The 11,384-nt window shown below is 42.5% G+C and overlaps 1 long non-coding RNA gene across 1 annotated transcript; it reads left to right on the forward strand.

The window, feature by feature from the left end:
* Positions 1 to 438: 438 nt before the first annotated feature.
* Positions 439 to 7,278, forward strand: LOC137524135 (uncharacterized). Its single transcript, XR_011022636.1, has 2 exons — positions 439 to 2,819; positions 4,901 to 7,278. It is a non-coding gene; the product is annotated as an uncharacterized lncRNA (long non-coding RNA).
* Positions 7,279 to 11,384: the final 4,106 nt, after the last annotated feature.

The following is an 11,384-nucleotide window of genomic DNA, read 5'->3' on the forward strand; positions in this document are numbered from 1 at the left end:
AAAAAAATGAAGTCTTTCAAAATCAACCAAAAGAAGACTAAAGGGGGCCACACACCATACAATTAAAAGATCCACTTTTTCACCCATTCAGTAATTTTGATTAGTTATCCCGAAAAATCGAGAGCTTTTCTTTGCTTTCGATCGATAAATCTGATCGAATTTCCCCTTTTTTTCGATTTTTGGAAATTGGACATGTTGGAAATTTCAAACCAACTTTATCAAGAATTGTATGGTGTGGGATGGATTGTCAATTACTTGATGTACAGTTCCAATCATTTTTTTTCTGAGCTTTCAATTATTTTATTCATGATTGGGGAAAAATTGAACATAGGTATGTTGTACATTGGTCAGATTTTTGAATTATTACAATCAGTCCAAAAAATTGATTGCTATTCTTGAATTGAACAGATATTTCAAAAATTGTATGGTGTGTTGTGATACAAGTCTGAAGAGTCTGTGTGAATGACTGGCTGTTAGGTAAGAAACACATTAGCAAGCTAGTCAGTAGGTAGAGAGGACATATTTTGCATCTTTTAGTAGTGATGGACCATTCTCCATAGAAAATCATTGGCAAGAACACAAGGTTACTGCAAGTTATAAAAACATACGGCTGTGCGCTGCGGTCACGCAGTGGGCATGAGGGATGAATCATACTTCCAAGTTGTGGATAGGCTGATGGTCGACTATACCCTCTGCAAACAAGTACTGAGCATGCGTGGCACGTGATATGGTTATATAACATTGTGTTGCAATAAGCGCGTAACCCTGAATTAACTGTTTCAGGAATTGCACGTTCACACGGGACTTAACCAGAACTAGTCCTGTTCATGAGAATATTGACTATAAGTCATCCAATCATAGCAAGGCTCATGCCTGTGCATCCCCAGGATGCAATAGGGAAAATGGGTGGAGCTATGAGTATAAGAAAGAGAGATTTCCCTTGCTCTGATGGGACTCTCCACTACTGACGAGTTGTGTGATGTTGTGTATGCGCTGCCTCCTGACGATCGCTGGTCCCCCGATACGGAGTGATGATGCAATATCCGGTAATGTATTGATTCTTTACTCTATTACTTATCCATGATTCACTGCTATACCTGTAAATAATGTAAATAATTGAATAAATATCCTACTACAGTGTGAAGTCGTAAGCTATGTATTTACCTAGTCTGTGTGCTAGTGTGAGTCGAGTGTGAGGCCTTAGCAACGCCAAAAACATAGCAATACATAAATGGCGACGAGGATGACTTTTGACCTCTGAAATATATTGCCTATGATTCTGTGGGTCTCTGGGTGTAATTTTGCAAAATTTGGCATTTTGCCAGTTAGTGGGGCAAGTAATCTAAATCTTTGTAAAATTGCCCCTGTATGGTATATTGACTTGATACTTGATATATATATATCTTAGGACAGATTACAGGTGTGGGAAAAGTTTGGAGTCGATAGCTCCTCCCACTTAGTTTCAAGTCAAGATATCTTTTGAACTAAGCAAAATTTATCTGTGGGAAGTTTGACCATTGGTGTCTAGAAATTGAGGGGCACCTCTGGTCAAAGCCACGCCCAGTTGGCAGTGTGCCAAAAGTAAGGCAATATGTTTAAGAAAAAGGCCAAATGCCTAAAAGAACCTGCGGAGATCCCCGGCTGGACCGAGTCTCCGTATAATATTATAGCAGTGGAATTAGCTAGCCATGGGTTGGCAGAATCATGGGATAAGCAGTTAAAAGAATCAGAACCGGTTGATTTAGTTCAAGTACTTGAAAAACTCCCTGCCAAGGTAGGTGATGCAGTTACCCTAGCTAGAAGGAGCTGGGTGTTGGCCTCTGCATATCGTGGTGTGCACAAGCGATTGCAGAAGGCGTTCCAGGATCAAGAAAAGGCGGAACAGGCTCAACTTGAGGTTGAGGGACGCTGCCTGATGCTGGAATATAGTGGTTCCCCGTTAAAGCGGGTGATGTTGTTGCTCTCTCTAGATGTAGATAAGACTCTAGGGGGGGTTCCCCGTTGAAGCGGGTGATGTTGTTGCTCTCTCTAGATGTAGATAAGACTCTAGAGGGGGGCCCTGTTAAGGCGGGGCATGATGTCGCTCTCAGGCGGCATAGTGGGATGTTGTTGACAGCTTATAGAAAGCTTCAACAAAGATTGTGTAAGTTGAAAGAATCAGAATCCCTCAATGTTGTTACTTTACTTGAGGGTATTCCTGTTGGGAAAAGGGTAGTCCTGTTAGAAAAAGGAACTAGAGTAGGATGACAGAGTGATAGTTGCACAAGTGTCATCACAGGCAGCTGCAGATAAATACCAACATGTAACAGAATCTGCAGCTGGTAAAATAAATGTACTGGAGGAAGTAGCTGGGGAAGAGGCTCCTGTGATGACACATTTTGGATTGTTATCAGTGGAGCAGGGAGCTTCTGTAAATAAAAGGAAGCCAAACTCTGCCACTGATCATTGCACAAGAAATAGGACAATGTGCATTGAACTGGAATTGGAAGTGTTTAGCACAAATGTATTTTGTTCCATTTGAAAAGATTAGGAATAGCTGGGAACTTTCTTTAGGTTGTTACTGCTCTTTTTGTCCCTCTTAAGGAAAACCCCATATTTTTAATGATAAAATATGGATGGGAAAAAGGGGCAGAGAGTAACCTGACAGTGAATCTCAGCTTTTACTACTACGGTTTTTAATACAGTCTGTGTCTTTGTTGGTAGATTTCGGAGTATAATCTTGGAGTGCTGTGTTTAAACTTGTAAAGCAAATTCCTTAAAGTGACAGTATCTGACTGCACTTGCAGAGTTGAAATGGTAATATAATCTGGACAAGACAGGTGGGTTAACATTGTTGTTTCTAGTGAATGTTTTATATGGTGAATCCGTTATAGCGAGTCCTGATTAATCGTGTATTCATATGTCTGTTTTTTGTTTAATTGAATGCATAGAGGAATGTTTTTTTTTAAAATGCATTTGTGCACGGGAGGTGAGTGCTCCTAGGGAATGTGTGTGAGCCAGTGAGTGTTTGAGATGCTGCTCTCCTCAGCTGGGGGTGCTTGGCAAGCATTATTTTTTCATTCAGGAGTACATGCTGTAAAAAAAATATATTGACCTTTAACTGTTACTTCATGGGACATGCATCTTGTTTGATAAAATAAATGGTTAAAGAGGTGAGAAATAGTAAAGCAACTTTCTTGTGTGTGTGCGTTGTGAATCACTGTGTGTTGTGCTGGGTTTTGCTAGAACTTCCAAATCCCTGCAAATGCTCACTTTTTATTTACAGGGTTAAATGTGATTATGATGTCACGGGGACATCTGCCAGCAAATTTTCCCCTGGTTTCTAGCTATAATTGTGCAGGAGTGAAATTGTTTACTTGTTGAGCTGAAAGCTAGATTAGATGAGACTGTGTGAAAGAAATAGAACTGTGAAGTCTATTATGGCAATGTAGCATGAAAATATTGCGTAATTAGACTGGAAAACCTTTTTATATAATATGCCTGTGTCTCTGCGTCTATTCAGAGTTTTGTTTTTTTTTTAGCACTGCACATGTGCAGGGAGGGGCGCAGAAACACAGGGGAAAAGTTGAGGGAGGATAGGGCCAGAGGCGGCCAGCGTGTGCGCAACGGTGTATGAGGGCACGCGCGTGGCGGGTGCATGTGCACAGCGGGCACATGCATGCGCAGCGAAAGGCCTAGCTTGTTTTTTTTTTAACGGGCTAAGGTCATTAGTTACTAAATGAGATTTGTTTGTCTTGCAGAGAAATGCCTGGTTTCTCTAGGGTTGAATGTTGTACTGACTAGCTGAATGGCATGAAGTGGCAGAATGTGTTGATGCTGAAGTGTGAATTGAGTTGTTTCTAATGAATTGTATGAAGTTTGCTTTGAGACCTTACTGATATAGAGTGTATTATATGTTCAAGAATACCTCTGTTAAAGATGCTAGAATGTATGCATATTCTAGTTTAAAATAATACAAACAAACTGTGAAGATGACAGATTTTTGTTTACACCAGAAACTAGCTGGTGGGGTGGTTAAAGTAGAAACGATTCCTTATTGGAAAATGCATAAGGATGCGGTAGCTCCATATAGGGGAACACCTGTGTCAGCTGGGTTGGATTTGCATGCTTTAGAAGTTGTTATCATTAACCCCTCGCAGGTTACAACCATTCCCACAGGTATAGGATGTAAAATACCTGACTAACATTATGGGCAAATAGCTACCCAATTCAGTTTTGCTCAGAAAGGAGCTATAGTAATAGGAGGAGTAATTGACTCCGACTATCAAGAATAAATTAAAGTGATCATGATTAACCTGGGAAATAGTGAGTTAATTATTGGAAGAGGAGAGAGGATGGGTTAAAGTTTTTTGGGGAGGACACTGTGTATACACAGGCCAAAGAGTTGTATAGCCCAGGTTCTCCTGAGGGCCCTTTTACACTTAATGCGCTGGTATGCATTAGTAGTAGTACGCATACAATTTTGTTGTTGTTTGTTTTTTCTTGTTGTTGTTTTTTCCCCAATGGCAATGCACTGTGAAAAGATTTCAATGTTTTTTCAGTGTATGGTGTGAAAGAGGCCATAGGGGGACACGGACGCTGGACTGTACATCAGTTGTTATTTTTTGATTACAGTTAACAGCAGCTGATTAAGTGTAAAGGGACCCTAATTCCTTTATTTGTAGAGAGGGAAGCCCATCAGTAAAGGGTGATGAATATTTTGGTTCTACTAATACAGTAAATGTTGGAGCTAAAATGTGGGTCAGAATCCCCAAGGACCGCCTCCTCCAGCAGATGTGATTGCAGTAAGCAAGGACCGAACTCTGCTGGTAATGAGGCCAGAACAGAAAAAGTGGGAATATATCCCACAGGAAAAATGTTATTTGCAAGAATAAGTCACACTTGTTTGGGTTTTTTGCAGATTGATCTCCATGTCTATGGCATTGTCCTTGGAATCCTTGGTATCGTGTGGTTGGAAAGCTGTTGCGTTAATGCAAGGACTTCAGGTATTCGAGTAACCGATACAGGGGATCCATGGTGACTTTCGTGTGGGGAAATAAAACCAAGAGTTGTCTACAGAGAAACTTTACCAGTAATGCTAGGCAAGCATGTGACGTTCTCAATGTTACTTTCAATGGAACATGTCTCGGTGGGGCCTACTTTGATATTTGTGGATATGATGGATGCGAAAGTGGACCCTGGGCATATAAAGAGACTACCTTCCACTTGTGCAAAGGTGGGGCAACATGCCTAAAAGACTGTGATTCATGCGCGTTTCCAGCTGCCATAAACTGTTCTAAACCACACTAAATACGGAGAGAGTGGTATGACTCTTTGTTAGGAGGATATGGGACATTGACTCTTAATAGTCTTGATATTGAAACATTAGCAAATAGATTGCATAACGCTGGAAGTAAAATAAATGATGTCTTAACTTTACAAGCTAAATGGATGCCAACTATATGGGCGTCATTTAAAATTACAAGCTAAAATAGATGATGATTTGCTTGATTTAATTAACGCAAGTGCCTCTGTTATGTATGAAACAGATGTTGATATAACTAGAATTGTAAACTGGACTATCTGTTCCATGCAAACCTTACAACAGCAACAACAGAAAGGGTTATTTCAAACTAGGTTGTTGACTGGATGTGAGGTGGTTTGGAGGACCGTGTTCAGTTCCATGATAAGAACTGATCACTGGATAGATATCAAAGCACCTAAAGTGATGTGCAATGATACATTTTGCATGGGACAATTGACACTTTACAATGTTACTAAAAGTAGTATAATGTGTAAGAATGTTATTTTGCCATTATTAATTGGGCCAGAAGGTGATCAGCACTTCTGGGTACCTACGTTTTATGGACAGGTTATTGATGACAGCAACAGAACAGATGATTTGACTTTTTGTGATAATACTTTAAACAGTAAAATATGTAAGTTACAGTCTACTGCATATGAACCTTGTTTGTTACAGAACACTGTAAACAAATGTGGGTGGACCATAATGCCTATAACATACCGCTGGATGGTGGAAATAACACCTCAAGTGGTATGTGTAGTGACAGATCATCAGGTGGTCCCTAAAATGAGGGTGCCTTTTGCAGGATGCATACACAATATCACTGTATTCCAATGGGAAAATGAAACTTTTATGTTGATGCCTGATATAGCGTTAACTACAAAGGTTTCCTGGCAAGGCCAAGGTTTGGAAGTTCCCAATTGGGATCTAAACCTGACTAAACTAAAGCGGATTGTTGAAAAATCTAACGGAAGTGAAAAAGTGCTATTAAAAAGTTGAATAGAAGTATAATCGTACACCAGCTCAGTACTACCGTGATTGCAAACAAAATTGTTAAAGTGGGCTCTGCCATAGCAGATGCCACCTCTCACCACTGGTGGGATGTATTTATGGGTTATTCGCCATCAGCAGAAACAATGATGAAGTGGATAGTTCATCCTATTTTTGATTGTAATGATTGTTATAGTTATCCTATCCAGATGGAACTGGTATGTGGCATATGGGATCTGTTGTAAGGGAAAAAGTTGTCATGGTTTCATATGTTAATGGTCATCACTAAGGACCGAATGTGATACAAGTCTGAAGAGTCTGTGTGAATGACTGGCTGTTAGGTAAGAAACACATTAGCAAGCTAGTCAGTAGGTAGAGAGGACATATTTTGCATCTTTTAGTAGTGATGGACCATTCTCCATAGAAAATCATTGGCAAGAACACAAGGTTACTGCAAGTTATAAAAACATACGGCTGTGCGCTGCGGTCACGCAGTGGGCATGAGGGATGAATCATACTTCCAAGTTGTGGATAGGCTGATGGTCGACTATACCCTCTGCAAACAAGTACTGAGCATGCGTGGCACGTGATATGGTTATATAACATTGTGTTGCAATAAGCGCGTAACCCTGAATTAACTGTTTCAGGAATTGCACGTTCACACGGGACTTAACCAGAACTAGTCCTGTTCATGAGAATATTGACTATAAGTCATCCAATCATAGCAAGGCTCATGCCTGTGCATCCCCAGGATGCAATAGGGAAAATGGGTGGAGCTATGAGTATAAGAAAGAGAGATTTCCCTTGCTCTGATGGGACTCTCCACTACTGACGAGTTGTGTGATGTTGTGTATGCGCTGCCTCCTGACGATCGCTGGTCCCCCGATACGGAGTGATGATGCAATATCCGGTAATGTATTGATTCTTTACTCTATTACTTATCCATGATTCACTGCTATACCTGTAAATAATGTAAATAATTGAATAAATATCCTACTACAGTGTGAAGTCGTAAGCTATGTATTTACCTAGTCTGTGTGCTAGTGTGAGTCGAGTGTGAGGCCTTAGCAACGCCAAAAACATAGCATTACATGTGTGGCCACCTTAAAGAGAACCCGAGGTGGGGTTCTAACAATGAAATCCCCATACAGAGGCTGGGTCTGCTTATAGAGCCCAGCCTCTGTTGCTATTTAGATTCCCCCTAACTTCCCCCTGTGCTCAGCGAGACCCCATAATTCACAGCCACGCTGCCGACACTGAGCGTGTCAGCAGCGGCTGTGTTTACCTTTGTAATGCCAGTCACCACTCTCCCCCGCCTCCTGCATCGCTCCAGTCCCCGCCCACGTCCCTTCCCTCCACGCTGATTGGAGGGAAGGGACGTGGGCGGGGACTGGAGCTCTGCAGGAGGCGGGGGGGGGGGGGATGGAGTGGAGACTGATGTTATGAAAGTAAACACAGCCGCACGGCGATGCTGTGAATTATGGGGTCTCGCTGAGCGCAGGGGGAAGTTAGGGGGAATCTAAATAGCAACAGAGGCTGGGCTCTATAAGCAGACCCAGCCTCTGTATGGGGATTTTATTGTTAGAACCTCGCCTCGGGTTCTCTTTAAGAAAATTGACACACTCCAACATAACATTTGATCTAGACGATGGCAAGAAAAGGACAGAACAAAAGCTTGAAGGTGTTAGAGAGGGTCAGTACTAATAATTCTGGCTTGCATTCAGATTTAATTGGGAAATAAATGAAGCGTGGAGATGGACCAATCAAAATTATCAGCTTAACAGGAACAGTCTTTCATTGGTCCAAATCAAAGCTGCAGATTGCATAACATTTGTATACAAAGTAGATTTATTAGCATGTCATTGACCATCTGAAAAAAGCATGAACTAATTTTCTTAAAACCTAATAAACCCATTATTAATTTTTAGAAATGTATGCAGTGTTTTATGTTTTTGTTAAAAAGCATCAGCTTCTTTCATGAAACAGTGTGTAGTATATAAGGTTGCTTACTGCCTGCATTATAGTTGTCATAATTCCTCTGCATAGTCTCCTTGCCATGTGTCCAGTGCCAATTAGTCAACATTTCTTATGTGAATAGGGTAGGATTACATTTTATGGTTTTTTTTTTTCAGTAGATGTCTCCAGCAATGGGGATAAGCGCTCCCTTCCTGTCCTGTGCCCAGGCATTAGTATTGTAGTAGGTGAGTCCAAGGGATTCAAGGGGAAAGGAGAATTAATTTCAATATTCACCTACTGACTTGAAGTGATGCCTTATGGAAGTAGTTTTTCTCTCTCTCTGTGAAGTTTCACACACATTCTCTGCAGCACTTTGAACCCCTAGTCTTTGTGGCACTTTGGCCACTGTATGGCATTTTGCGTTCTTTTTCTCTACAACAGTGTCTCTCTCTCTCTCTCTCTCTCTCTCTCTCTCTCTCTCTATCTTTCTCTCTCTCTCTCTTTTTCTTTCTCCACAACCTTGTGGTCTCATTCCACTTCTTAGAGTTCTTTTATTTTCTTTCCATCTTCCTGGGCTGTCTCTTTTCTTTTCTCTGCCACCTACCTCCCTTACTTCCTCTCTCCATCACCTTACGCACTTTCACTCTCTGCCACCTTGTACCCTCTCTGCCACCTTGTACTCTCTCTGCCACCTTGTACTCTCTCTGTCACCTTGTACTCTCTCTGCCACCTTGTACTCTCTCTGTCACCTTGTACTCTCTCTGCCACCTTGTACTCTCTCTGTCACCTTGTACTCTCTCTGCCACCTTGTACTCTCTCTGTCACCTTGTACTCTCTCTGTCACCTTGTACTCTCTCTGCCACCTTGTACCCTCTCTGTCACCTTGTACTCTCTCTGCCACCTTGTACTCTCTCTGCCACCTTGTACTCTCTCTGCCACCTTGTACCCTCTCTGCCACCTTGTACTCTCTCTGCCACCTTGTACCCTCCCTGTCACCTTGTACTCTCTCTGCCACCTTGTACTCTCTCTGCCACCTTGTACCCTCTCTGCCACCTTGTACTCTCTCTGCCACCTTGTACCCTCTCTGCCACCTTGTACTCTCTCTGTCACCTTGTACACTCTCTGCCACCTTGTACTCTCTCTGTCACCTTGTACTCTCTCTGCCACCTTGTACTCTCTCTGTCACCTTGTACTCTCTCTGTCACCTTGTACTCTCTCTGCCACCTTGTACTCTCTCTGTCACCTTGTACTCTCTCTGCCACCTTGTACTCTCTCTGCCACCTTGTACTCTCTCTGTCACCTTGTACCCTCTCTGCCACCTTGTACTCTCTCTGCCACCTTGTACTCTCTCTGTCACCTTGTACTCTCTCTGCCACCTTGTACTCTCTCTGTCACCTTGTACTCTCTCTGTCACCTTGTACTCTCTCTGCCACCTTGTACCCTCCCTGTCACCTTGTACTCTCTCTGCCACCTTGTACTCTCTCTGCCACCTTGTACTCTCTCTGCCACCTTGTACTCTCTCTGCCACCTTGTACACTCTCTGTCACCTTGTACTATCTCTGCCACCTTGTACTCTCTCTGTCACCTTGTACTCTCTCTGCCACCTTGTACTCTCTCTGTCACCTTGTACTCTCTCTGTCACCTTGTACCCTCTCTGCCACCTTGTACTCTCTCTGTCACCTTGTACTCTCTCTGCCACCTTGTACTCTCTCTGTCACCTTGTACCCTCTCTGCCACCTTGTACTCTCTCTGTCACCTTGTATCCTCTCTGCCACCTTGTACTCTCTCTGTCACCTTGTACCCTCTCTGTCACCTTGTACTCTCTCTGTCACCTTGTACCCTCTCGGCCACCTTGTACTCTCTCTGTCACCTTGTACCCTCTCTGCCACCTTGTACTCTCTCTGTCACCTTGTACTCTCTCTGTCACCTTGTACTCTCTCTGCCACCTTGTACTCTCTCTGTCACCTTGTACTCTCTCTGTCACCTTGTACTCTCTCTGTCACCTTGTACTCTCTCTGCCACCTTGTACTCTCTCTGTCACCTTGTACTCTCTCTGTCACCTTGTATCCTCTCTGTCACCTTGTACTCTCTCTGTCACCTTGTACTCTCTCTGTCACCTTGTACTCTCTCTGCCACCTTGTACTCTCTCTGTCACCTTGTATCCTCTCTGTCACCTTGTACTCTCTCTGTCACCTTGTACTCTCTCTGCCACCTTGTACTCTCTCTGTCACCTTGTACCCTCTCGGCCACCTTGTACTCTCTCTGTCACCTTGTACCCTCTCTGCCACCTTGTACTCTCTCTGTCACCTTGTACCCTCTCTGCCACCTTGTACTCTCTCTGTCACCTTGTACCCTCTCTGCCACCTTGTACTCTCTCTGTCACCTTGTACCCTCTCTGTCACCTTGTACTCTCTCTGTCACCTTGTACCCTCTCTGCCACCTTGTACTCTCTCTGTCACCTTGTACCCTCTCGGCCACCTTGTGCTCGCTGTTTCTCTCTCTGACACAATACATTATTTCTCCCTGGCCAATATGCATCTCAATTTTCTCCTGAGTTTTCGATAATTTTAAATCTGATCTACAAAATAACTTTGCAACCATTGTACAAAATGTAGCTAAATAACATATCCTTTTTTGTGTATGTTTGCCTATGTATTGTACATCTAACAGAATGGCACATGTATCACACTTCATTGGCTTCAGTAATTTGGAGTCTGTCCCCGGCTCTGCTGGTCTGACTCAGGCTGGGATTCTTCAGCTACTATACTGCCGTAGGTGCAACATAAAAAGAGGCACCAGATATGCTAAAGCTCCTGTGGGAACTAAAGCTGTCATTGGGATGATCCAGCTCTGAATCTGGAGCTCAGAAGGAGGGTCTCTTCTTCCAAGATATGCATGGTTGTTTGCTCACCCATGGCCAGAGTGCTCTCTTCCACATGTTTTCAGTAAGAGGATTTGATGTAGGACTTTCCGATTATTTGAAATAAATTAAATGATTATTATTTTTAACTTTCTATTGAATCAGAGCTCTTCCTAATCTTGTTTTACTGCACTGTTTAATTATCTTTATATTTTAAAATATTTCCCTATAGTGGTCCTTTAATTACAACGTTTAAAGTAAAGGAATTGATAAATCACGTAATCCATGTATACA

Source organism: Hyperolius riggenbachi, chromosome 1 (genome assembly GCF_040937935.1).
Source record: "Hyperolius riggenbachi isolate aHypRig1 chromosome 1, aHypRig1.pri, whole genome shotgun sequence".
Classification (NCBI taxonomy): Eukaryota; Metazoa; Chordata; class Amphibia; order Anura; family Hyperoliidae; genus Hyperolius; species Hyperolius riggenbachi.